We start from the raw sequence: 26,806 nt of genomic DNA on the forward strand, positions 1-26,806 counted from the left end.
TTATATATTTGAAAGACCTTTATTTCATCCAAAAATCAGAGAGAAATACCTTTGGGTCGTGGAGATATAAAAGATGCAATTTTGGGTGTCTAGAGAGAAAAACGTGAAGAAGAAGAGGGTCTTCTTCTTGGGTTTTTGTTTTCATATCTTTCCTCCCTCCATCTTGAGTTTTCTGAGAGTGTCTCAGATCTGAAACTCCTCTTTTTACTTTCCATCTTTGGAAGAGTCTAAATTAAGAAGAAGGAGGCACCTGATCAACCATCAAAGAAGGATCAGCGCAGTACTAGCATACTGTGCTGATTTCCTGAAGCAGGACTTCTGATCGAGATTCGTGGGCTCGTGTGGACGACTCCTAGAGGCTGGACATGTGTGCGGCTTGCAACATCATTCTCAAGCCCAGATCAACAAGGTTAGAACGTCTAGCTTGCAAGGTAATAGATCTGATCTATTGTTTAATACATACATTAGATGTAGTATAGAAACATGTTGATATGATCAACATGTAGTTCATGCTATATTTATATATTTTAATTTCTGATTTAATGCCATGTAATAATCATGTAATAGGATCTTAGATCTAGAGATTTTTTGATCTTAGAAAATAAATTTTAATTTATTTTAGTCTTCCGCTGTATGATCTTGAAAAAGTTTCAAGATCTAACCCTCTTTTTCAAGATCTAACCCTGAAACCCTAGATCTGGTTCCTTCAATTGGTATCAGAGCCTAGGTTCTTTATTACATGATTATTTATACATGCTTAGATTATTTTTTAGATTAGATCTAATTTATAATCTGATTATTAAATCTAAAATTAAAATTTTAGATCAATCACAAACTGCAAGGTTGTCCTGCTGTAAGGTTTACCCCTTACAGTGCAAAGGTTGTCCTAGTTTGTGTAGATCTATCTTTAATCATAAATTTATTAGATATGATCTAGATTAAATTTATGATTTATTAGATTTAAAAGATGTTTAAATCTGAAATAAAATCTCTTTGTTAATAATTTTTGTGCAAAAAAATTATTTAAAGTTGAAATTATTTCAATTACATGAACCTGTTTAGATTAGATCTAAAGTAGTTTCATGTTTATTTCACTTGCATCTTGATTATGAATCAAACATGCAATATGGTTGGTAGAATCATATTATAAAATTATTTTACAAATATGAAAATTATTTTTTGAAAAGCCGAACCCAACCCTCAGCCCAAAACTTAATTAAGAATTAAGAAGTTGTTTGATTAGGTTCTAGGATTGTGAATTGAAGAACCTAAGACACAAATCATAACACATTGGGTTAATGGGTTAGTGAGAATTAGGTACATTAATTGGGTTAGACCTATGGTTAGATTAAAGATGGACTTAATTAGAGAATTGACTAAATCTAATCAATTGTTGTCTTAGATTAGGTCAAGGATTCTCTAGATCAATTACAATAGTTGTAGTTGGTCAAGTCCATATCTTTAACGAGAACCAAATGGACTTGATTCTTGGCTAAGCGGTCTAGCACGAACTGTTAGGTTGATCTAATCGAAACTAATTAAACCAGTTGGTGTCTAAGGTAAATCAGACCGGTGGTTTTTAATTGGGAGCCCGCTTACCTGGCCATTTCTGATGGTATCTAAGGCAAGCTTTGGCAGACCCTCCCACTGATCGAACTTACCTGACCTCTTGGTGAAATTATGTTTTGATCAGATCACTTGACTATTCGAGCTGACCCATGTCAGCTAGGTAAATCAGTGTGACTGATTTAGGTGCTCCTAGACCAGCCCTGGTCTCCCTTAAGCTGATTTGGTGAAGCCAGTGGGAGGATCATAATAAGCTGGTTCATCTGACCTCATCCTCTAAATTATTTAAATCCTCTAAAATTATTAGGTCCTTAAAATGACAAAGTTATGGAGATAACTGAGTCATAGCCTCCCATTAAGGTGTTTGATAATGAGTCCATTAACTCAATAATCATTGCAGACCCAAAGGCCTGGTGCTTGTTGACTAATGGAATTATCACTCATCATATGACGACTTGGAAGTGTCTCTCTAATGGTGGTTAGGTGAGCCAACCAAAGTTGGGCTTAATCATTCGTTGGTTAGATACACCAAGTATGATCATGTTAATGGTTGGACCTAACTGGATCCTTACAGTGGAGGCCAAAGCCTACTGATTAGGTTTCTGGGGCAAAATTAAAATTACTAAAAATTATTTAGAGAAACAATTGGTTATGAACCTACCCTTAGATGTACATGGGTTGGCCAACCAAAGTTGGGCTTGTGTGCAGTCTAAGTGGATTCTAGTACCCGCTAAGGAATTAGGGTAATTCCTCGAATTGGAGGTAGAGGCTACCAATTCAAATAAAATAGTGGGAGAAACCTTTTGATTAAAGTCCAAATCTTTAGGTTTAATGAATCAATTACTAATTAGGTTATGGTTCTCTTTTGTGCAGATATGGCCACTTCCCTATCGCTCCGATCGTTGTTGGACAATGATAAGTTGGTGGGACCCAATTTCGGTAGCTGGTACCGAAAGTTGAAGATAGTCCTGGAGCATGTTAGGATCCTATATGTGATAATAGATCCTGCACCTGAGGAGCCAGCTGTCAATGCACGTGGAACAATCAGAGACACTTACCAGAAGTGGCTCAGTGATCGGACCACGGTGCGCTGTATCATGCTGGCTTTCATGAGCGACGAGTTCAGTCGCAGATTCGAGACGGCTCAGCCAAAGGACAAGCTTCAAGTGTTGGAGGATGCCTTTGGCACACCTGATGACGTGGAGAGGCACAAGACTAGTTATGCCATCTTCAACGTCAAAATACGGGATGGTGCCTCTGTCACTGATCATGTATTGTACATGATCGAGCTGATGGAATGATTGAGCAAGCTCGTCTTTTCCTTGCATGAGCAGCTTGGGAAAGATGCAATACTGAACTCGCTGCCCAAGTCTTATCTCCCATTCCTCACTCATTATAGAATGACAAAGCCTGAAAAGAACTACCACGGGTTACTGGGGTTGCTTCAGAACTTTGAGAAGGATCACCAACTTCACTTGGAGTCGATGAATTTAGTGGGAGGTTCGTCTTCTGGTTCTCGACCTTTTAAGAAAGGGAAGAAGAACAAGAAGAAGAAAGTAAAGAAGGTGCAAGTTCAGGCTAGGACATCAGTGCAGAGCCAGACCAAAAAGGTCAAGCCTAATAAGAGTCTATTCTACTGGCAAGCACTCTAGATTAGATAGTGTGTCAGATATCTACTTATGGCACTGTAGGCTAGGTCATATAAACAAGAACAGAATAAACAGGTTGACTCAAGAGGGAATCCTCGAAGTTAGTGATTGTGAATCACTTCCAACCTGTGAGTTCTGTCTTCTTGGTAAAATGACCAAGTCACCTTTTACTAGAAAAGGTGAGAGAGCTACTGAGCTCTTGAGCCTAGTACATACTGATGTATGTGGGCCCATGAGCACCAGTGCTAGAGGTGGATATTTCTACTTCATAACTTTCACGGATGACCTATCCCGATATGGATATGTCTATCTGATGAAACATAAGTCAGATTCATTTGAAATGTTCAAACGATTCTGAAGTGAAGTAGAAAAATAAACTGGGAAGAGTATTAAAACTCTTCGATCTGATCGAGGAGGAGAATACCTTTCTAGTGAGTTTCTCACATATCTAGGAGAGAATGGGATTCTCTCCCAATGGACTCCTCCAAGAACACCACAGCATAATGGTGTGTTTGAAAGGAGGAATCAGACTTTGTTAGACATGGTCTGATCCATGATGGGTTTTTGCTAGCTTGTTGATATCCTTCTGGGGATATGCACTCGAATCGGCCTGTTATCTGTTAAATAGGATTTCAAGTAAGTCTGTAATTAAGATTCTATATGAGATATGGACAGGGCGTAAGCCAGTACTTTCACACCTTAGGGTCTGGGGGTGCCCGGCCTATGTCAAACGATTAGTCACAGACAAACTTGGACCTAGGTCTGACAAATGCTCATTCATAGGGTACCCCAAAGAGATAAAAGGATATTTTTTCTACCATGCTGATGAACAAAAGGTGTTCGTCAGCCTTAAGGCAATCTTTTTAGAAAAGGAGTTCCTTGGTGAAGGAACCGTTGCCTCTAAGGTTGAACTTGATGAAGTTCAACAGGTAGAAGGACCGACACCAATAGCTGAACCTGAGTCGGATATGATTAGATCACATCCGGAGCCCAATATACCTGCACCATTAAGGCGATCCGGTAGAGTACCACATCAGCCGGACAGATACTACAGTTTCTTGGTCCGGGACGGTGATCCCATCGAACTTGATGAGAATAATGAGGATCCGATCACCTATATGGATGCTATGTAGAGATCTGATTTCGAGAAATGGCTTGAAGCCATGAAATCCGAAATGGAGTCCATGAAGGTCAACGATGTATGGACATTGGTTGACCCACCTGAAGGGGTTAAACCCATTGGGTGTAAATGGGTCTTCAAAAGGAAGAGGGGCGCAGACGGAAAGGTGGAGACCTATAAAGCCCATCTGGTTGCCAAGGGGTATCGTCAACGTTATGGTATTGACTATGACGAGATGTTTTCCCCTGTGGCAATGCTCAAATCTATTCGGATAATGCTTGCAATAGCTGCCCATCTGGATTATGAGATCTGATAGATGGATGTAAAGACAGCTTTCCTAAATGGAGAGTTGACTGAAGAGGTGTATATGATACAACCTGAAGGGTTTACATCCACAGATGAGTCCAAGGTGTGCAAGCTTCAGAGATCCATTTATGGACTGAACCAAGCTTCTCAGAGTTGGAACATGCGTTTTGATAAGGTGATCAAAACATATGGCTTCATTAAGAATGGAGAAGAGCCCTGCATCTATAAATGGGCAAATGGTCCAGTTGTGGTATTCCTTGTCTTGTACGTGGATGACATTCTCTTAATCGGGAATGACATCCCCGCACTACAGGGAATAAAAGTTTGGTTGTCATCACAGTTCTCCATGAAGGACTTGGGTGAAGCATCCTACATCCTAGGGATGAAGATCTATAGGGATAGATCTAAAAGGATGCTTGGGTTATCCCAGTCTATATACATAGACACTGTGCTGAAGAGGTTCAGCATGGAGAATTTCAAGAAGGGCTATCTACCGATAGGCCAAGGAATTTCTCTCTCTAAGAAGGATTTTTGACAACTCCTGAAGAGAGAGAGCGTATGAGTAGAGTCCCATATGCTTCAGCCGTGGGATCTATCATGTACGCCATGACATGTACAAGACCAGATGTGGCATACTCACTAGGAGTAGTGAGTAGATACCAATCTGATCCTGGAGAGAATCACTGGAAAGTGTTTAAAGCCATCCTTAAGTATTTGAGAAATACTAAGGACCAATAGTTGGTTTATGGCAAGTCAGATCTGAAACTTGTGGGGTTCACAGACTCTAGCTTTCAATCTGACCATGATGACAGCAGGAGCGTGTCGGGTTATATCTTTACTCTGAATGATGGAGCCATCTGCTGGAAGAGTTTCAAGCAGCATACTGTGGCGGACTCTGTTTGTGAAGCGAAGTACATCGCAGCATCAGATGCTGCAAAGGAAGCTGTGTGGCTGAGGAAATCCATCACTGAGCTCGAAGTAGCACCCTCCCTCGATGGTCCGGTCCTGCTCTACTGTGACAGCACTGGTGCCATAGCTCAGGTGAAGGAACCCAAAGCACATCAGCGGACGAAGCACATCTTGCGCCGCTTCCACCTGATCCGGGAGATCGTGGATCGAGGTGACGTCGACCTTCAGAAGATCGACGGAAAAGAGAACTTAGCCGACCCCTTCACTAAAGCCCTGGCAATAAAGGAGTTCGACAACCACAAGTCGAAGATGGGTATTAGATACTGTGCCGAGTGGCTTTAGGACAAGTGGGAGTTGTTGGGAAATGTGTCCCAAAAAACCAATCGTCAAGCTGTTGACGGTTGAGCAACCAAGTATTGTAATTGATTTATTAATAAATAAAATATATTTGGCATCTTCATCATAAGCTTTCATCTTCTAATGAACTCCGTTGTTATGATGAAGTCCTTAGGACTATTTAGGTTCGATAAAGAGAGGATTTATCGATTAGTCCTTAAAACTATTCACGATCAAATGATAGGCTGTTAATAAGGACGACAGCTTCTATCGAGCATAGGTCGCTGTAGGCCATATGGGTTGGTTGTCCTCTTAATCAAGGAGTGTGGAGACACTGGTATGGCATACAGATGAGATGTAAGGGTACATCATCATTGAACGTGACCAACTCCAGAGTATTCTACTGTCGAGAATATCTCTGATGGGATATAGGTATAAGTGTCCCTTAGACCTGAGATCACCTCAGTGACTTGCAAGCAACTCACTGTGCTTTGGTACTGGACTAACTGAATTTCTAATTCAGAGACGGAAGGCTTCTGGGCACAGTCAAGTACTTGCGAAGTCAGAGTGTGATCGAGATGGGATTGACCACTCCAAGAGTTGGAGAAGAATGAGTCGCTGTATTTCAATTTAGCAAAACCTTGGCCAGGGTAATCCATCAAATGGATTTGATATTTTGAAATACAATGTGGACAACCTGATCAGAGTTGACAGTTAAACTCTGGGGTGTCCTATGATCATTTTGGTCAAGGGGATAAATTATATGAAAACTATATCCGCATGGGTTCTAAGGATGTTGTTCTACACATTCGACCTATCCGATCGTCGGGTACCATTGCTAAATGGTCACTTCGATTGGTATAAAAATTTGTTCCTATGCTACCGGCTTAGGTTCGGACCTATGAGGTCACACACATTAGAGTTCATGATCCGATCAGATGGTTGATCAATGATTAAGAATCATTCTAGGGTTAAATGATCAATACGATTGACATTTTACCCAGTGCAAGTGTTGCAGGAGGATCGATTAGCAATTCGATTGCTAATTGGCTTAATTTGATTAAGCCAATGGGCTGAGATTAAGTCTAATTAAATATAATTTAATTATATTTATTTTGGGCTTGATTGGATCAAGTCCAATTGGTTTATTGGATAAGCCAAGTGCAAAGAAAAACTAGTCCTAGTTCAACTAGGACTTGGGTCAATCTAATTTCTAATTTGATTAGAAAATTAAATCAGATTTAAATATAATTTAATCTAATTAAATTAGATTCTTAATTGGATTAAGACCAATTTTAATTGGGTTGATATAATTTTGATTTGATTTGGTTTGGAAAACCAAATTAAAACAAGTCATAAGACAGAATCCTAGTAAGACTAGGATTCCACCTTGCGCCACATAAGCCTTCTCCACGCCCTCTCTCTTATTCAATGCCAATCTCCACTTATTTTGTGTGACAAAAGCCCTCTCTCAGATCTCTCCCACGTTCACAAAAGGTCTCCTCTCTTCTTTCTTACATGGAAGGTGGTTTGGATCAAATCTAAAAGGAATAAGTTTGGATTTCGAATTCTATGAGATAGAGTTTTAGAAATCCAAAACTCTTTCAATTTTGCACCAAATTTATCCAAATTTTTTTTGGAATTTTCATAGATTTTTGGGTATATATTGTGCATCCTTTTCTATTAATCCATATATGAAAATATGAAGGAGGTGCTCAAGAGTTGGGCGTCCCTTAACTTGCCATGTTTGGATAAGCCTTGACTAGGTGTTTGACCTAGACAAGGACTCAATAATATCTCTCTATATAAGATGAGTTTCTTCATAAAATTTTAGGAGACGTTAGAGATTTGAGAGACTTTTGTGTCACCCAAAAATCAGAGAGAAATACCTTTGGGTCGTGGAGATATAAAAGATGCAAGTTTGGGTGTCTAGAGAGAAAAATGTGAAGAAGAAGAGGATCTTCTTCTTGGGTTTTTGTTTTCATATCTTTTCTCCCTCCATCTTGAGTTTCCTGAGAGTGTCTCAGATCTGAAACTCCTCCTTTTACTTTCCATCTTTGGAAGAGTCCAAATCAAGAAGAAGGAGGTACCTGATCAACCATCAAAGAAGGATCAGCGCAGTACTAGCATACTGTGCTGATTTCCTGAAGCAGGACTTCTGATCGAGATTCGTGGGCTCGTGTGGATGACTCCTAGAGGTCGGACACGTGTGCGGCTTGCAACATCATCCTCAAGCCTAGATCAATAAGGTTAGAACATCTAACTTGCAAGGTAATAGATCTGATCTATTGTTTAATACATACATTAGATGTAGTATAGAAACATGTTGATATGATCAACATGTAGTTCATGCTATATTTATATATTTTAATTTTTGATTTAATACCATGTAATAATCATGTAATAGGATCTTAGATCTAGAGATTTTCTGATCTTAGAAAATAAATTTTGATTTATTTTAGTCTTCCGCTGTATGATCTTGAAAAAGTTTCAAGATCTAACCCTCTTTTTCAAGATCTAACCCTGAAACCCTAGATCTGGTTCCTTCACACAGCTCATCTGGGATGTTGTTTGACTGAAAGATTGAATTACATGGGAACTTGCCACTAAAGGATATTTTGATAATTTTATCAAAATTTTAAATCTTTCAGGTGGTCATGACATATTGCTAGATATTAATTTTGACTTGTAGATTCATCAGAATTAAAAGGATTTAATTTTGGAGCCAATTTGAAAGAGTCCAAGTTGATTGAGACTCTTCGGATGACCTAATCTTATTGGATTAGAGTTACATCGAAAGTCTTGATCCACTGCTGGCTAAATTTGGAATCCAATGGGTCACACATTTTGAGATTTGATCTTGATCTGATTAATTAGAGTTTAATATAAATTTTATGGGTTAATTTGATATGCTAGCATATTGTATTAACCCAAGTTTCCAAATTGGTTTAGATCAAAGTGTTTGAGCTAACCTAGACCAATTGCCTTTGATCCAATGAGATTGGGTCAATTTAGATTGGATCCTTATCCAACTTAGATCATTTTCAAGTAGAGAAGGACTTTTGTGTGCCCACCAGAACCCATGGCAAAAAATAAATGCCGCCCACCACTTTATGGCATGTGAAGTGGAGAGTCCTTCTTAATGAAGGCTCTTAACTAATACGCGTTGCCTTAAATTTTCTATCAAAAATCCTTTGTTTTGATGCCATAATTCATTAAATTTTTTATGGCATATAGAAGACTAAGTGATCTTCTACTCTAAGTATCTAGAACACCAAAAATTCATTTGATGAATTTATTTGGCATGTGGGAAGTTAAAGCACCAAAGGTTGGCACCCCTTCATCCCATGTGACGTCCCTTGGTCCCCTATTTATAAGGGATGCCCCAAATAGTTTCCTACTGAGATTTTTTGGTGAAATTAGAGAGAAGAGATGTGGTAAATATAATAAAAATTTTAGAAAAAAATTTAAGGAAAAAAAGAAGGAAATTTGAGTGGCAAAATTTGTAAGAGTAGTGAGATTTTTAGCAAGTGTTGCTTCAGTGCCCTAGGATTTGATTTTTCTATATGTTGGAGCCAAAAATCAAATCTTACATTGTGTGACATCTAAAGAGTGTCATCTTGGTATCATTCTAATAGCAAGATTGAAAGCAATTGAGCTTTGGTACGATCGTAATGCAAGTTAGCAGCCGACAGTGTTCTTCAGGAGATAAGGCTGCGGCAGTACACCGATTGGGAAGGACCTCGGTCATCTTTTGTGTGGATTACTATTGGAGGACTTCTATCTTAGAGTCTCATGGAGAACACCAATGTGCCACTTTTTTATTTTGATGAAAGTATAAAATTCTATCCCTATACATGCTTGTTTTTTGCTTTGATCGATATCAGCAAGGTGATTCTAGGGTTTGGATTCTGGCTTGGTCATTTTATGTGATAGAACTACTGATTTGTATGATTTTAAAGTTTTTGAAAATCATTTTTTGCTGCATGACCAGAACCCAATATGAACAAACCTTTGCTCCAAAGCTTGGATCATCCCTGAAAAACCACAAGCTAAAGAAGTCCTCACCGCCTTTTAGAGTGGCCATGTGGTCGGCATTGGTTGGCTGAGATGAGAGCCTTGTGGCAAGCTCGTGGCAAGCTCTAATTGGTTGGGTGTGCAACATAGGCTATGATCGGTTCTAAGATATATCAATAACCATTTATAATTTTATTTTCATTTATATGCTAGTCGTTTGAGAAATTTTAAGTAGTATTACAAGTGCTTGTTTATAACTAGTAATTCTACAGAATTCTATGTCATTACATAACATCTCCAAAATTCTTTGATGCTTTATGTGATGTCTTTATATCTACTTTCAACCTTTTCTATAAAAATTGTTCTTCCATCTTTCAAATAAACAAGAATGCATGCATAGCTTTTTTGCTACACTAGTCATTGCTATAACATACTTTGTATCTATTCTTGATTCATCTATTAGTTCTCTATCGATTATTATAATAAATATCTACACTTCAAGTAACCTCATTTATAGTCAAAATCAAATGAAAATGCAAATACAAACAATTTGTGTCATGATAGCAAATAGAATATTGAAAAATGAAAGAGGACCCACTTGTGAATCACAATTCAAAGTTTTTTTTTGTCATAATATTAGTTGGGTTAAATTGATCGTGGCAAGTTATGCTTTCCCTCTTAGGTTATTGTGACTTATATCTATACCTCATTTTCAAACTCAAAAGACTATTACTTAAATCTATCATAAATTTTTTATTAAATGTATGAAGCCATCCAACAATAAAAGAAGGTAGAGAAGATGGAGGGGTTGCAGGTAAATGGCCATTCAATCTAGAAGGAGAGTAAGGCATCCATGACCTTGGCAGAGAAGATGCAGAAGGTGTTGGCAAGGAAGCCAAAGAGGAAGGAGACACCAGCCTTAAAGAAGATGGTGTAGGGGAGGTAGAGGGCCAAACCCAAATCTCATAATTTGCCCAAAAAATAACAAAATTTCAGAAGAGATGGAGCACAGGAAGAAGGGACAAAGAGGAGCTTGGCCACTAGACTTAATCTTTTTATCTCTTCAGCTTATTGGATGAGCAAGAGAAGCATGAGATTGATAAAGGATGGGAGGGAGAAGAAGAAGGGATGACTCACCTGATTTCAATCAATTTAGGGTTTATAGAACTTGCATAGCAGAAGAAGCGGAATGTATGCATGCATGGAGGAGAAGCAAGCATGATTTGGGGCTATATTTGATCAATTTGTGGCTTACACAACTTGCATAGGCAAAGAAGAATAAGGGACACATGAAGGAGGTGATACACAATTTGAGGCTCAGTCAGAATATTTTTGAGCTAGTCATTACTTCATTTTAAAAAAAATAAAGACTTTGCAAACATAGACTCCCCACACTCAACATTTTAATTCTTGGCATAAACTTTTCTCAGTGGATTACAAAACTTGCTAGGATAACATACATTTTCCCAGCAGAATAAAAAAATTGCTAAAATAAAATGGACTTTCCCAATGGATTAGGAAAATTGCTGAAATAACATAGACTTCCCTAGTGGTCACCGCTAGAAGAAATATAAAGGGTAGTATACTACACCAGTACTTTTATGTAAATCTTGCTTAAAATAACTTATAGCAGTAGTTTTTTACGGTACTAATGCATGGTACTAATAATATAATTTGTTGTATCATATCTTAAATTTCTTTTGCATGAACTATATAAATATTAGTATATAAGATATTTTAGTTTTTGTTTTGATTGGATAATCATAGTTGAATATTAGTCATTTGATTCTAGCATGTTTTTCTCTTTCCTTATAAGTATAACAAATCTTTAAATTTTTCAAGTGGTACTACTTGAGTTAATTGTTTGGTACTAGTTTGAATCCATGCTCCAAGTTATCAAATCATGCTCTAGTTATAAAAAGCACATATATCTATTATTATATTAAAAGCATATAAGACCAACAAAGTACTAAAAAATGTATCCCGAAGTCAATCATTAGTCGATTGTACTCATCTTGTAAACTGTATATAAATTTTTATTAATAAAAATTATTTGATATTTTCATTATAAATTGATCATCATTGAACTTTTGTATTGTAATGAAGTCCTTAAGACTATTATTAATCGACAAAGGAGGATTTATCGTTAAGTCCTTAAAAATATTTACGACCAAACGATACACTATTACTAAGATGATAGCGATATCAAGTGTAGGTTGTTGTGTGCCATATGAGTTGTTGTCCTCTAAATCAAGAAATATGGAGACACTGTTATAGCATGCAGATGGAATGTAGAAGTACATTCGCATCGAACATGATCATGTGCCAAGCACTCTGCTGTCAAGAGTAGCTTGTGAAAGGTATGGGTATAAGTGTCCCTTCAACCTAAGACCACCACGATAACTTGTAAGCAACTCACTGTACTTTAGTACTAGACTATGTGAGTTTCTAACTTAGTGATGGAAGGATACTAGGTGCAGTCAAGTACTTATCAAGTCGGTGTATGAGTCAAGATAGAATTGATCCCTCTGAATTGATAGGAGATATGGATAATTATATTTTAATTTAGCAAAACCTTGATCAGGATAATCCATGAGAAAGATTTGAAAGATTGAAATATGATATGGTCGACTTAATTAGGATTGACAGTTAAACCCTAAATGACCTTGAGCATTTGGGTCAAAGGGATGAATTATACAGTAACTATACGTCAGTAGGTTCTAGAAGATTGCTTTGCAACACTTCGACCCATCCAGTCGTCGGATCATCATTACTAGATGGTTACATCGATTGGTATAGAAAGTTATTTCTATACTATCGACTTAGGTTCAAATCTATGGGGTCACACACATTAGAAGATTTGATCAGATCTGATGGCTGAAGAGTCTAATTAGATTATGACTTTGGTGAAGTCCTACTTAGACTAAGACTCTGTGAGAGAGTCCCACTAAGATTGAGACTGTACTATTTATAAAAAATTAATTAGTAATTAGATTACTAATTGACTCAATTTCATTGAGTAAAGAGCTTTGGAATAAGTTTAATTGAATTAGATTCAGTTTGACTTAGATTGAGATTTATATGATCAACCCGATAACAAAAAAAAATTGATCTTGATTCGATCTGGATTTGAACTTGACTAATTTCTAATTAGATTAAGAATTTGATAAGATATCTAGATTTTTAATTAGATTAGATTTATTTCTCTTAGTGGTTTCAATCTAAATTTGATTTGGATTAGAATTGAATTAGAAATGAAGAGTTCAAGTCAGACTAGGACTCTATCCTTATCTTTTGTGACACATCTAGATCCATACCAATTTCTCCAGCCTAATTGGATTTGGATTGTGATTTTTGGCATCATGAGAGAGGATTCAATAAGGGTGGTCAGCTATAGCTGATGAGTCATAATATTATCTCTTACTTAATTCGAATGTGATCTGAATTAGAGATAAGATATAGACTAGGAAAGAGATTTTTCGTATATAGTATATTGTTGGAGTCATATTTTTTTTTTCTTACTTTTTTTTGAGAAATCCTTCAGCATATGAAATTCTAAATTTTTTTCCACATTTTAATAATTTTTTTAGAATTTTTGAGGATGCTAAAAAGGAGTTTTGGCATTGATTCATGGCATCCTTTCTTGAAAAGTCCTAATTCCTAGTCTATAAAAAGGGGACCCCTCTCTTGGATGTCCCATGATCAGTTCCCTTGTAGATTTTTTATTTTCAGAGCCTTTTCTCCTACTCCTCATCCTCCAAATCTCCTATCACTTTGAAGTATCCAAGGTGCTTGTAGAAGAAGGAAGAGGTCCACTGTCAAAGTTGTTTGTAGACTAGCATCTCCGAGCCCCTGATCTGCACCAGACTTCATGTAAATTTTTCTATAGAGGCTAGATGACTTTGTGTGACTGTCAGTGACATGAGAAACACCCTCTCCAACCATTGGATTAGAAAAGATCAAGATCAAAATTTATTTGATAATGATCTCCAACTTATTTTGATTCCTATTGGGTATAAAATACCCCCCAGCCGAAGTTTGTGTCAGGAGTGACCCTCCCGAGATTCTACCGACGTCCGACCTTCGGTGATATCTTCCCGAACCTCTCCGACGGTCGAGCCCCCGCAACGTTCCCAAGTCTTGCCGACGGATAAACCCCCACCAGTGTCAACCAGATTCTCCACGACAGACGGACTTCATCCAAGTTTCTACGGTGGTCGACCACCTTCTAGACTTCGTCCGAGCTCCTACGGGAGCCGGACTTCTTCCCCGAACCCTAACTGCAGGTCGACTTCATCCGAGCTCCTACAGGAGCCAGACTTCTTCCCCGAACCCCGACTGCAGGTAGACTTCGTCCGATCTCCTACGGGAGCCGGACTTCTTCCCCGAACCCCGACTGCAGGTAGACTTCATCCGAGCTCCTATGGGAGCTGGACTTCTTCTCCGAACTCCGACTGTAGGTAGACTTCGTCCGAGCTCCTACGGGAGCCAAACTTCAGCCCCAAGCTCCTATCACAGGTGGGCCTCATCCAAATTCTAGCAAGAGTCAGACTCCGGGCCCCCACCGCAAGCGGTCTACTCCGAACTTCTACCACAAGCGGTCTGCTCGGAGCTACCACTACAAGCGGTCTGCTCTGAATTTCTACTACGAGCGGTCCACGTCGGATTTCTACTATAAGCCTCCACCTGAGCTTCTATTGTGAGTGAATTCCTTCCAAACTTCTATTGCAGACAGGCTTCGGCCGAGCTTTCTCGACAAATGATCCCCATCCAGACTTCTACAGAGATCGGACTCCGATCGAACTTCTGTAGCGGACAGGTTTCGGATGAACTCCTACGACACACGGACTCCAGCAGCCAGACCCCTCCAGTGGATGAACCTCTCCAGTGCCATCCGACATCCACTACCGGTCAACCTTTTGCCGAATTCTGCGTGAAACTAAACTTCGTCTACGGAAAGCCTCTGACCAAGCTCCTACAGTAAATGACCCTCGCCTGCAGTACTAGCGCCCAAGGCACCCAACGGTGGAGGGCTCGCTAGCAACATCCGAGCTCCTCTCAGATGGAGAGCTACCTCTCTCTGTCGAACACCTCAACCAAACTTCGGTCGACAGGCCTGGATTCCCTGGCAGGCCACAGTAATGGCCATGACTCTGCTCCACTTCCTGTGATGGATTCCGTGCGGCTCCACCACTCTCTGGCAAGTCACGACAACAGACACTACTCCACTCCCCGTGACAAACTCCACGTGGCTTGGAGCAGCCCCTGACGCCACTACTCTCTGCAATAAATTCCTTATGGCCTTGAACGGCCCACTACCAGGCGGTTACAAACGTCACTATCAATCTGTTGCATCCTCTGCCTATAAAAAGGGGACTCCAGATATGTTATTCTCTAAGCTTTAATCTCTATCTCAAAACTCTGCAAAAATTTCCGTTCGAGCATTCCATTCTTGTTGAGGCAGAGAACTGACTTGAGCATCGGAGGGTCTTGTCAGAGCACCCCCAACTCTGATTTAGACTTTTTTTACAGGTCCCGATGGCGACCACGACTCCCTCGACTCCAACTTCTCCGACGTCGGTGGATTTTTGCACCAACAGGATTGGCGCTAGAGGAAGGGCTGTGTCTTCACAGTATCCTTGTTCTTAAAGGAGCACTCAATGGGACCACCTCCGGTCATCTTCTCCGACACCTTCTCCTCCAGCTTCCTACCTGATCTCCACCTAGTGCCTCCCTGGAGGGAAACCACCAGGCGGTCAATGGCCTCCACGCCAGATCTCAGCAAGCTCCGCAAGCCCCAGCCTCATCTCCGATTTCCCAAGCTCCTCTTCCTCCGACGACAGCAGTCGGCATGGAGCGGCCCGATAATCGGTCTCTGACCAGTTTCACCAACACCATCTCAGGGGAATCCCGACAGGAAACAATCGGTGTATTGGCTAGACCTCCCAAGAGACAAAGGATTGAGGAATCCATAACCTTTACTGAGGAAGATGCTCGGGGAGTTCAATTCTCTCATAACGATGCGATTGTAGTTTCTTTAAATATAGCCAATTATGATGTGCACCGTATTCTTATCGACAATGGAAGTTCGACCGATATTTTGTTCTACGATGCCTTCTCAAAAATGTCCATCCTTGACGGTCGTTTGGGGCCGATTAGCTCCCCTCTAGTAGGGTTTACCAGCGATGCTATCTCGGTAGAGGGGGTAATAACTTTGACTGTAGTTGTGGGTCGATATCGAAGACAATCCAAGGCTCTGGTGGATTTTCTAGTGGTGAAGGCACCGTCAGCCTACAACGCAATTCTCGGCCGACCTGGCCTCAACGCCCTCCGGGCCATGGTGTGGACCTACTATCTGAAATTGAAATTCCCTACTAACTAGGGGGTCAGAGAAGTTAAGAGAGATCAAGCCCTGGCTAGATACTGCTACAACATAGCCTTGCAAAGAAGTGACCAATCTGACCTCTATCTGGTTGATGGATTGGACGCCCACGATGACCTCACTGAGGAAAAGGGCGGGCCAATGGAAGATCTGGTTTCGATCCCCTTGAATGATGGGAGTACAGAGCATGTGGTGAAGATTGGCTCCAACTTGGGAGAAGAGGTACGGATGCAGCTCATTGATTTCCTACAAAAGAATATGGATATTTTCGCTTGGGTTCCAGTGGACATGCCGAGGATTGACGCAGAGGTCATAGAACATCGTCTGGCCATTGATCCAAAGCATCGACCGACGAAAGAAAAAATCTGAGGTCATGCACCGGAAAGGCAAAAAGCGATAGCCGAGGAAGTGGATAAACTCCTGAAGGCCGGATTCATTAGAGAAGTCAATTATCCTGACTGGATTTCCAACGTTGTCCTAGTCAAAAAGGCAAATGGCAAGTGGAGGATGTGTATAGACTTCAAAAAGTTGAATAAAGCCTGTCCAAAGGACAGCTACCCTCTGTCCAGAATTGATCAACTGATGGATGCAACCTCAGGCCATGAGCTTCTCACCTTTATGGATGCATTCTCCGGCTATAATCAAATCAGGATGGCACCAGAAGATGAAGAAAAGACTGCCTTCATTACTAACCATGGTCTTTACTGTTACAGGGTCATGCCTTTTGGCCTCAAAATGCAGGTGCGACCTATCAGCGGCTGGTGAATAAAATCTTCAAGGAGCAGATCGGCCGCAACATGGCAGTCTACGTGGACGACATGCTTGTGAAAAGTAAATCTTCGACGAACCACGTCGCCGACCTCGAGACCTTCAGTAACCTCCAAAAATATAAGATGAAGCTGAACCCAACTAAGTGTACTTTTGGAGTGACCTCGGGGAAGTTCTTGGGCTTCATGGTATCAGGGCACGGGATTGAAGCCAATCCAGAGAAGATTTATGCCATCTAGGAGATGGCCGCCCCGAAGTCGATAAAAGAGGTTCAGCACCTTACAGGGAGGGTGGCAGTCCTGAATCGCTTCATTGCGAGGTCGGTCGAACGGTGCTTACCCTTCTTCCAAACCCTCAAGCGGCCGAAGAACTTCTATTGGACCACAGAGTGTCAACAGGCATTCGGAGAACTAAGGAACTACCTCGGCTCACCTCCGCTATTGGCGAAGCCTGAGCCCAGGGAGGAGTTGTTCTTGTACCTGGCGGTCTCCCCTATGGCCCTCGCAGCAATTCTTGTCAAGAAAGAAGCAAAAATTCAACGGCCAATCTACTACATCAGCCGCACGTTGAGAGATGTCGAAACCAGGTATACTAAATTAGAGAAACTAACTTACGCCCTATTGATTGCAGCCCGGAGGCTCCGACCTTACTTTCAAGGACACACCGTAACATTGCTCACTGACTAGCCGATTAAGACGATTCTACATCGGGCGGATGCTTCCGAGAGGATAGCGAAATGGGCGATCGAGCTCACAGAATTCGACATCAACTATCAACCTAGGCCGACAGTAAAAGCCCAGATATTGGCAGACTTTATAGTAGAATGCACTATCTCGGAGGAGGCCGAACCTGAACAAGGTGAAATTGATGGCCTGAAGTCCCGACTGAACTCCTCTGAAGAAGAAACAGACCCCCCTGATTGCTTTTGGGCCCTCTATGTGGATGGATCCTCCAACATGTCAGGCGCAGGCGTGGGTCTGATCTTGATCAGTTCGGAGGGGATCGTCGTGGAGTACGCACTGTGCTTCAAGTTCTCCACAATGAATAATGGAGCAGAATACGAAGCTCTGGTCGCAGGATTGAGGATCGCCAAAGAATTAAGAGTAGATCGGCTCCAAATTTACAGCGACCCCCAATTAGTAGTGGGACAAGTCAGTGAAAACTATGAAGCACGTGAGGACAGCATGGCTAAATATCTTGAAAAGGTAAAGGAGCTCGTCCCCACCTTTAGTAGCTTCAACATCAGGCAGATTCCAAGAACAAAAAATACCAGGGCCGATCTCCTCTCCAAGTTGGCTACGCTGGCTCCGACTGAATTGCCCAAGGAAGTTCTCTTTGAAGTTCTGAAGTGCTCAAGTATGGAAGAATCGTGGCTCGTGATGGAAATTGACCACGAACCCAATTGGATCGACCCACTGGTGGCATATCTCAGAGACAGGGTTCTCCCTCATGATGCAAAAGAAGCTCGAAAGCTCAGAAATCAAGCCTCCCGATACATCCTTTATGAGGATAAGTTGTACAAGAGGTCATACTCTTTGCCCCTTTTAAAATGTCTCCGGTCTTCGAAAGCTGACTATGCCTTATGGGAGGTGCACGAAGGAATCTGCAGAAGCCATCTGGGGCCTAGATCCTTATCCCACAAGTTGCTCCGCCAAGGGTATTACTGGCCGACAATGTATCGTGACTCCATTGAATACGTCAGAAAGTGTGACCGATATCAGAGATATGCCAACATCCAGAGACAGCCCGCCTCCGAGCTTACACCCTTGGGCGCCCCGTGGCCGTTTGCGCAATGGAGAATGGATATCCTTGGACCCTTTCCCGTGGCGTCGGGGCAGAGGAAGTTCCTCCTGGTAGCAATTGACTATTTCACCAAGTGGGTTGAAGCCGAACCACTGGCAAAAATCACAGAAGCTAAAGTGCAAGACTTCGTCTGGAAGTCAATCGTTTGCAGTTTTGGCCTACCGAGAACCCTAATTACTGATAATGGATGACAGTTTATAGGAGCGAGGTTCGCCGAATTTTGCGAGGATCTAAATATCTCCCACAACTTACATCGGTAGGCCATCCTCAGGCCAACGGCGAAGCCAAAGTGACCAACAGAACTCTGCTGCAAGGAATCAAGACAAGGCTCGAAAGAGAAAAGAGAACTTGGGCAGACGAACTTTATCATGTATTATGAGCGTACCGAACTACCCAAAGATTGCCCACGAGAGAGACCCCCTTCGCTCTAGCCTTCGAAACGGAGGCTGTTATCCCAATTGAGCTCAAACTCCCGTCAGCATAAGTCGTGGCATTCAATGAGCATCACAATTCGCAGGGTCTCAAAGCCAACCTCGACTTGTTAGAAGAAAAGCGGAAGGTAGCTCAAGTTCGGATGGCAGCCTACAGATAGAAAGTCGCCCGCTATTACAACTCCCAGGTCAAAAACAAAATCTTTAGAGCAGGAGACCTAGTGCTTCGACGAGCCACTATCTCGCAACCTCAGGATCGAGGGAAGCTTGCCCCAAATTGGGAAGGCCCGTACGAAGTCAAGGAGGTAGTTCGGCCCGAAACTTACTACCTCAAGGAGCTCGGAGGAGCAGACCTCCCGCGACTATGGAGCTCAGAAAATTTACGAATGTATTACCGATAACTTTTTTTTAAATAAAAATTTTATATCCATATGTCTTCTCTCTTGGCACGAGCCTATATCGACAGGACAATCGAAACAAACCATGTCGAAAACAGGAGGAGAACCTCGTCTCGATACAATCAAAGGCCCGATCCTCTTTAGACCGGATGGGGGGAGAGGCCCTGCAACGCCCATATGTGCCCCCACAGCCCTGTTAGGGACAGGAGGAGAACCTCATCCTAACTTGAGCAAAGTCGAAGGCCCGGTTACCCTTAGATCGGATGGGGGGAGAGGCCCTGCAACGCCCATATGTGCCCCCACAGCCCTGTTAGGGACAGGAAAAGAACCTCGCCCTAACATGAGCAAAGCTGAAGGCCCGGTTACCCTTAGACCGGATGGGGGAAGAGGCCCTGCAATGCCCATATGTGCCCCCACAGTCCTGTTAGGGACAGGAGGAGAACCTCGCCCTAACATGAGCAAAGTCGAAGGCCCGGTTACCATTAGACCGGATGGGGGGAGAGGCCCTGCAATGCCCGTATGTACCCCCACAGCCCTGTTAGGGACAAGAGGAGACCCTCACCCTAACATGAGCAAAGTCGAAGGCCCGGTTACCATTAGATCGGATGGGTGGAGAGGCCTTGCAACGCCCGTGTTGGGTATAAAATACCCCCCAGTCGAAGTTCGTGTCAGGAGTGACCCTCCCGAGATTCTACCGACGTCCGACCTTCGACGACATCTTTCCGAACCTCTCCGACGGCCGAGCCTCCGCAACATTCCCAAGTCCTGTCGATGGATAAACCCCCACCAGTGTCGATCGGATCCTCCACGATGGACAGACTCCATCCAAGTTTATACGGTGGCCGACCATCTTCTAGGCTTCGTCCGAGCTCTTATGGGAGCCGGACTTCTTCTCCGAACCCCGACTGTAGGTAGACTTCGTCCGAGCTCTTACAGGAGCCGAACTTCAGCCCCAAGCTCCAATCACAGGTGGGCCTCATCCGAATTCTGGCAAGGGCCGGACTTCGGGCCCCCACCACAAGCGGTCTACTCCGAACTTCTACCACAAGCGGTCTGCTCCGAGCTACCACTACAAGCGGTTTGCTTCGAATTTCTACTATGAGCGGTCCATGTTGGATTTCTACTGTAAGCCTCCACCTGAGCTTCTATTGTGAGCAAATTCCTTCCGAACTTCTAATGCAGGCAGGCTTCGGCCGAGCTTCCTCGATAAATGATCCCCATCCGGACTTCTACGGAGATCGGACTCCGATCGAACTTCTGTAGCGGACAGGTTTCGAACAAACTCCTACGACACACGGACTCTAGCAGCCGGACCCCTCCAGTGGATGAACCTCTCCAGTGCCATCCGACATCCACTGCCGGTCGACCTTCTATCAAATTCTGCATGAAACCGAACTTCATCTACAGAAAGCCTCTAACCGAGCTCCTACAGCAAATGACCCTCGCTTGCAGTACTAGCCCCCAAGGCACCCAACGGTGGAGGGCTCGCCAGCAACATCCGAGCTCCTCTCAGATGGAGAGCTACCTCTCTCTGTCGGACACCTCAACCGAGCTTCGACCAGCAGGCCTGGACTCCCTGGCAGATCACAGTAATGGCCACGACTCTGCTCCACTTCCTATGATGGGTTCCGTGCGGCTCCACCACTCTCTGGCAAGTCGCAACCACAGACACTACTCCACTCCCTGCGACAAGCTCCACGTGGCTCTGAACAGCCCCTAACGCCACTACTCTCTGCAACAAACTCCTTATGGCCTTGAACGACCCACTACCAGGCGGTTACAAACGTCGCTATCAGTCTGTTGCATCCTCCACCTATAAAAAGGGGACCTCAGATATGTTATTCTCTAAGCTCTAATCTCTATCTCAAAATTCTGTAAAAATTTTCGTTCGAGCACTCCATTCTTGTTGAGGCAGAGAACTGACTTGAGTATCGGAGCGTCTTGCCGGAGCATCCCCAACTCCGGTTTAGACTTCCTTTGCAGGTCCCGGCGGCGATCGCGACTCCCTCGACTCCAACTTCTCCGACGTCGGCAGATTTTTGCACCAACAAGATTGGCACTAGAGGAAAGGTGCTGTCTTTGCAGTATCCTTGTTCTTAAAGGAGCGCTCAATGGGACCGCCTCCGATCATTTTCTCCGACATCCTCTTCTCCTTCCTCTACTGGATCTTCGCCCGATGCCTCCCTTCAAAGCATCCACCCAGCGATCCATGACCTCCACAGCCAGATCTCAGGCTTCGACCTTACCTCCAGTTTCTCAGGCTCCTCCTCCTCCTCTGACAACGGCGGTTGGCACGGAGCAATTCGACCTACTGGTTCAGCAGGTCAGAGGCCTCACTGAAGCGGTGCAGGCTATGCAGCAGTAGCAACAGCCGCAGGCATCAGTGCAACTAGAGAGAACATCGTCGAAACTCCAAAATCCGGTGGTAGGACGGGCCACTTGGGCCAGTCACCCCGCCTTTCTCGAAAAGATGAATCTGAGGGTGGAGAGCCCTCAGTCAGATCATGATTCTACTCTTGGAAGATCTCTACCTCCATTCTGCCAGAAGACCCTCGAGACCCGTAGTCGAGAGGATTTCCTGGATCGATGGCTCCAGGAGATGAACCGATGGATCGAAGAACTCCACCATGCTCCCCCTGCTTATGCTGAGGACATTTGTACTGACCCTCCCTTCTCTCAAATGATCATGCAGAAATCGATCCCGCCAAACTTCAAGCTCCCTCAATTTGAAAGCTACGACGGGACTTCAGACCCAGTTGACCACCTGGAGGCCTTCCGGACAATGATGCTACTCCATGGTGCGCCAGACGCCATCCTGTGTCGAGCTTTTCCATCCACCTTGAAGGGAGCAGCGAGAAACTGGTACTCAGTGCTGAAGTCGGGTACCATCTTTTCCTTTGATCAGATGAGCTACCAGTTTGCGGCTCATTTTTTTAGCAACTGGTGTCCCCAGAGGGGTTCAGAGTCCCTCATCAACATCAAGCAAAGGGAGGGGGAGTCCATCCGGGCTTACGTCAACCGTTTCAACGTCGCCGCATTAGAGGTCTGAAACTTGGACCAATCGATCGTGATGGCCGCTCTGAAAGGCGGCCTTCAAAAGAACGATCTTCTATTCTCCCTAGAAAAGAAGTACCCCAGGGATTTTGCCGATTTGCTGGCTCGGGCCGAAGGATACGTCCGAGCAGAAGAAGCCTTCAAGATGAAGGATGAGGAGACCGCGAGAGAGCGACAGGTAGGAGACTCGAGTAAGCCCGCAGTCGAAAAAAGCCCGAGAGAAGCTTGACCACATTCTCGAACTCCTCCCAAGTACAAGCGCACCCAGACTCCTCCCCGAGCATGCAGGAAGAGAAGCCCGGAGTGCAAGGTTCGACGAGGCTCTCCCCCAAGAAGATTCCACAGCTATGCCCCCCTCAACGCGTCAAAAACCCAGGTGCTGATGGAAGTCAGAGAGCAGCTCCCAAGGCCAGAAAGGATGCGCACACACCTCGGGAAGCACAATCCTAACAAGTTCTGCCTCTACCATCATGACCACGGCCATGACACAGAGGAATGCATTCAACTTCGAGATGAGATCGAGGAGCTCATCAGATGAGGTCGGCTCGATAGGTTCATTCGACACCGGCCTGAGGGTAGAGAGGATCGGCCAAGGGCCCTGCCACAACCTGAGCCACCGAGAAGGGAAGAGCAGTCTGGAGATCAGCCTCTAATTGGGATCATCAACTCCATCTCTAGAGGATCTTGACGGGGAGCAGACCTTCTACAGGCCTGAGATTTGAAAAACCTGTAAATGTATTACGAACGACTTCGCTTTAAACTAAGATTCTTTTCAAATTTGCATATCTTTCCCTTTTTGCATGAACTTGTAACGACAGGGGATAACTCCTTCAGACAACGAAAACAGATCCTAATATGGGCAAGGCCGAAGGTCCGATTATTTTTAGATCGGATGGGGGGAGAGGCCCTACAACGCCCTTATGTGCCCCCACAACCATTTTAGGGACAGGAGGAGAACCTCGTCCTAACATGAGCAAGGCCGAAGGCCCGATTATTTTTAGACCAGATGGGGGGAGAGGCCCTACAACGCCCTTATGTGCCCCCACAGCCATGTTAGGGACAGGAGGAGAACCTCGCCCTAACATGAGCAAGGCCGAAGGCCCGATTATTTTTAGATCGGATGGGGGGAGAGGCCCTACAATGCCCTTATGTGCCCCCACAGTCATGTTAGGGACAGGAGGAGAACCTCGCCCTAATATGAGTAAGGCCGAAGGCCTGGTTATTTTTAGATCGGATGGGGGGAGAGGCCCTACAGCGCCCATATGTGCCTCCACCGTCCTATTAGGGATAGGAGGAGAACCTCGCCCTAACATAAGCAAAGTCGAAGGCCCAGTTATCCTTAGACCGGATGGGGGGAGAGGCCATGCAACGCCCATATGTGCCCCCACAGTTCTGTTAGGAACAGAGAAGGAACCTCATCCTAACCTGAGCTGAAATTGACTGCATTAGAAATAGGGGAAGAACCTCATCCTGACACCAAGGTCCGACCATTTGAGACCTGATAAGAAAGAAGAGAACCTTCTCGATGGCCCTTCTACGCTACCGCGACCTCGTAAAAAGCTAGGGAGAACCCTTGCTTAAAAGGAGGAAAAAGAAAGAGAAAGAGAGATCTACGGTCACGAACGAAAAGGCAAATCAACACGACGATGGCTAGGAACCTTCAAACGATGTCGACGTTGAACAAATAAAAAAACATAAGAAATTTGGTAATGACGATCTAATACAAAAATAAACAAGGAACCTTCGGACAACTCAACATTGAACGAGACAAAAATGGAAGAAGTCCGACGAACGACAATTCAACACAGCGCGCGGGCAAGGTAACAAAAATCTCCTTTTCATTTCGTTAGCAAGGTATGCGTTATAGAGCCCAGAAGGCCAAAAAAAAAAAAAAAAAACGGCAAAAGAAGACACATAAAAGGATGAAAGGCAAAAAGAGCCCTAAGGGGACCCGGCTTCTTCCGACTTCGAACTTTTGGCTTCGACCCTCATCAAGGAGTGCCTTAAGCTTTCAACTTCTTCTTCCAATTCTTTTTCCCTCATTAGCATCTCCATATACCTCCGATGAAACTGTTGGCTTTCGTTCTCCACCTCTCGGAGCCTCTTTCTCAGGACCTCGGATTCTGCCTCCACGTCCTTGACCGCCTGCTATTCGTATACCAGCTGGATCTTCAACTACTGCAGCTCGGCCTTCCCCTCCCCAAGGGTGACGAATAGCTCTTCTATGGTTCCTCTCAGGGATTGGAGTTCATCGGGATCTCGAACAAGAGCAAGCTGGGCTCCTTCAGATAACTGCCTTTGAAGGCGGGCAACCTCGTCGGTCGCCATCCTGAGCTTCCTCCTGTAGTCGTCCACCTACTTGCACCAGCCGGCTCGGTACGCATTATAGTTTGCCTCGACGTCCTGGAGCTGTTGCTAAAGGTCGAAGAACTTCTTCGACCATTCTCGATTGCTGTCAGCCCGAGTCGAAAGCTAGGACGAGCTTCCTTCCAACTGGCCGATCCTCTCCTGTGCAGTCGATAGCTCCGCTCCAAGAGAGCTGATCTTGGAAGCTTGAGCCCAAGATCGATCGCTGGCATGCTTCTTATGTTCCTCGAGCTCCTTCTCGAAGTTCGCTTTCCTCCGGCTGTACTCCATGATCCCCTTCATGTGGAGGTTCCGAAAGTAGGTGGCCTCAGAGTGGCTCTCCCTCAGCCTACGAAGTTTGTCCTCCATCTCCTTCGACTTTTTTGTTAAATGACGAACTTTCTTCCTCAGATGTCGGATCGTGGACTTCAGTGGAACTCCCTGTGGTTAGGGAAGCGCTTCGGCAGGACACTGCCATCGGGAGACAAAAGCGTCAAGGCATGGCTCAATGCAAAAAAAAAAAAAAAAGAAGAAAAAAAAAGAGGAGGGGGAGAGAAGAAGAAGAGAAGAAGAAAAGAAGAAGAAAGAAAAGATGGAATACTTGTAGGATCCAGGGGACTCAAGCCGATGTTGAACAGAAACTACTCCTTCAGAAGGTTGGGAAGGGAAGGAGTTGGATAACTAAGAAGCTTCCGGACGGCCTGAAGGTCATCCTCCCCCAGGCTAGGAGCCCGATGGACAGAGTCCCTCAGGGAGCCCCAAGGGGGCAATCTCAGCTCTAAGGTCGGACATTGGACGTAGAGGTACTTCCCCTTCCAGTTATGGATGGAAGAGGGAGCACCTTTCAACAACCTCTTCTTGCCGAACTGAGGGGAGAAGTACCACTAGTCCTTTACCGAGGGGTGGCGCTTGAAGGTGTAAAAATATCTAAATAAAGAAAGAGATGGCTGGACTTTGACTACATGGCAAAGGGAGAGGAATCCTATCAAAAACCTAAAAGAATTTGGCGCAACTGAAGCTAAAGAAATATCTAGAAAATGAAAAAGAGCGACAACGAAGGATGGAAGCCGGAGCCCAGCACGGAAGGCCTCCTGGTACAGATAGAAATGGCCAGGTAGGGGGTGCTAGTCCAGTCGATGGGACCAGGAAGCTCCAGATCGTACTCCGGAGGAACTCCATACTAAACCTTTATCAGTAAAAGTTAGTCCGGAGTCAGAGAACAGGGAATGGCGCCCGATTCAAAAATCGGACGAGGCCCAGCCCTAGATGTGGGTTCGTCTACAGTATAAGGGTTCTGGGGGACTGAGGCAGACGAGCTCCTAGAACCGCTAGAGGCGAAGGTGTCAGAAGACATTTCAAGCAAGAACCCTAAAAATTTTGGAGAGATCAGGCAAAATAAGAGGCGAAAGGTTCGTGGGGGACCAAACAAGTGGAATGCGGTAGAAGAAAAATGGAGAAGAAGGGGCACCTAGAGGGCAAGAGAAAGAATGAAAGTTCTGGGACTAACCTAAGTCGCTCCAAAGGATGCAGAGGTGCAGGGACAAGGATGACTCGAAGAACACCTAGGGCCAAAGCGGACGCCAAGGAAGGTCAGAGCTCTCGGAGAGAAGGCAGGCACCAACAGGACTTTCAAGCAGAATGAAACTCCTGGAGGTGGAAGGGTGGGTTTAAATAGACCCTGGGATCTAACGCTATAATGATCATGGATCTCGCAAGGCTGA

This window comes from Elaeis guineensis, chromosome 14 (assembly GCF_000442705.2).
Source record: "Elaeis guineensis isolate ETL-2024a chromosome 14, EG11, whole genome shotgun sequence".
Lineage (NCBI taxonomy): Eukaryota > Viridiplantae > Streptophyta > Magnoliopsida > Arecales > Arecaceae > Elaeis > Elaeis guineensis.